The sequence below is a fragment of the Melanotaenia boesemani genome, chromosome 7 (assembly GCF_017639745.1).
Source record: "Melanotaenia boesemani isolate fMelBoe1 chromosome 7, fMelBoe1.pri, whole genome shotgun sequence".
Classification (NCBI taxonomy): Eukaryota; Metazoa; Chordata; class Actinopteri; order Atheriniformes; family Melanotaeniidae; genus Melanotaenia; species Melanotaenia boesemani.
The window spans coordinates 28,483,681-28,485,924 of NC_055688.1; positions in this window are offsets into that span (position 1 = coordinate 28,483,681).

Genomic DNA, 2,244 nt, shown 5'->3' on the forward strand with positions numbered 1-2,244 from the left:
GAAAGGAGAGATTCCTGTGTGCAGACAAAAGGAGAAGCAAATTGAATCAGGGCTTGTCACATGCAGTTAAGAACAGTATCTTCTACTTACATAATTGAATTTCCAAGAAACTGTCTTTATTCCTAGTGGAGAACAAAGGAGGACCTGTGATTAAGCTGAAGGTGAGTGCGGAAGGATGCAAAATAAATTCTGTAATTATCTGCCACATTAGATTTCATTTGGGTGCTAGTGTGTGGTGTTGCTAAGCTGCCTAAAGTGGAGCTGTGACTCAACTTCAACAAAAATGTGTAGTCATCATCTTTGACGCATCTGTTGCTACAAGAAAAGATTCCACATTTAATTAAAATGTTTTATCTTTCCATTGATTCTATAAGATCTAAAGATAAAAAAACACATTTTTTTTCAAAAGTTCAAGGTCCCTGCACTGCAAGCAAATGATTTAAAAAAAGACCAAGTGGTCTTGAGCTGATGCATGACTGGTTTTAAGTCACTTTACAGAAAGCAGACCACTCAACTTATTGTTCAGAGCCAGGGCAGGGAGAAGGTCTTGCTGCAAGTGGCGAAGTCAGTCTTTATCAGGTTGGCACAGAGATTCCCCAAAGTACACTACTAGTCAGGAGTTTGGACACATTTTCCCAATAAATCTACCAGTAAACTTTTGACTGTATGCAAAATATCTTCATTTTAGAATCAACAAACAAGCCAACTTGCAAGTGTTCCAACTCTGAGACAGCTGTATCGACAAATCCATCGCTTTGCCAGCCAGTTTTAAACTGCCTGCTTTATCCACTATCCCACTATTGTTGTTATGCCAATCACAGCACACTGATATCACTGTTCTAGGCCCATTATTGCAATGCAGTGTTGGAGGCTGGGATACCCGTGCTTCACAACTTGAAGCATAAGAGCATAAGAGACTGGACGTTTATAATGTTCACCATGGCTGATTCAGCAAAGAAACCCAACAGGACATAATCAGAGGAAGCCAGGCACAGAGAGAGAGAAAATGACAGAGCAAGCGCTAAGACAAGAGTCAGACTGATTTTCCTTTTCTTTTCACAATTTTTTTATCTGACATTTGTAGCTGATGTTTATGCTTCACAGTTGGTTTGCATGTGTGTTTGTGAAGTGAAGCAGAAAAGAGAAAGAGGAAATATTAGCATGACAAAAGTTTACCGATGAGTGTTAAATCAAATCCAAGGATAAATTCCAACCTAAAATATTTGTACATCATGTTAAATTATCTTTTTTTAAACACACCATCAGAGTAGCTTCCTCTTATGGCTGCCACAAGAGGAAGCTCTTCTGATGATGACAAGCAGGGAACAAAGTCTTTCAAAGGCAGAAGGCAAACAACAATAATGAAAAAAAAAAAGACTGTACAGAACAAAATAACTACAGTTCATTTCTCAGTAGACTGCCAGACCAGCTGTTATCTGACATTAAGAATTTCTTCTACACCAGAAGACTAAATATTGAAAGAGATTTTTTTTTTCTCCTTTGAGTCATGAGTTCTTGGTTATTTTTATTTCTTTAAACAGTGGACAACAGGTAAAAGGAAGCCTGCGTTGTCTGTTCCCGCCTGCGCTTTTCTAAACCCTCTTAGGACTTTCTGCCTTTGATTAAGCTGCCAAGATGCTGGAAGCAAAGCCATTGGCTAATGCAGCCTGCAGGGAGTGTAGAGGAGATTTAACGTGACAGGATGTTTTGTCTTTTTTCTTTTCACATTTATGGGTCAGAAATCAAAGTTAGCATTTTAATCTTCACCTTATCTCAAAAGGACTGTTATTGTTATTGTTGTTATGATTTTATCTGAGCTTCTGTTTCTGATGGTAAACAAACAGGTGTGTTGTCATTGCTGGAAATTCTTGCTTTCACCACACTGCAAAAAAATCTGATCCAATTATCAGCACAGCAATATCAACAGCTGTGGAAGTAGATGGCAACATAAAAAAAAAAAAAAACCTCTGTCACACTGCAGGTTTAGAATGGCTTTCTTTCTTTTTTTACCCCTGTATTGAATTGTAGCACATTTTGACATCAGCTGTGTATTAGAATATATAACCTGTGTCTTGGTTCATAACCTGTGCATGCTGCAGTAACTCAAAACAAGTTGCCTATTGTACTTATCTGGTTTGAATTAAATTCAAAATATTTTTAACCATAATGACAGAATTATGTGTGGAAAAAAAAACACCATGGCATATAATACAAGTAACATGGCATTAGAGTGTGATGCACTGC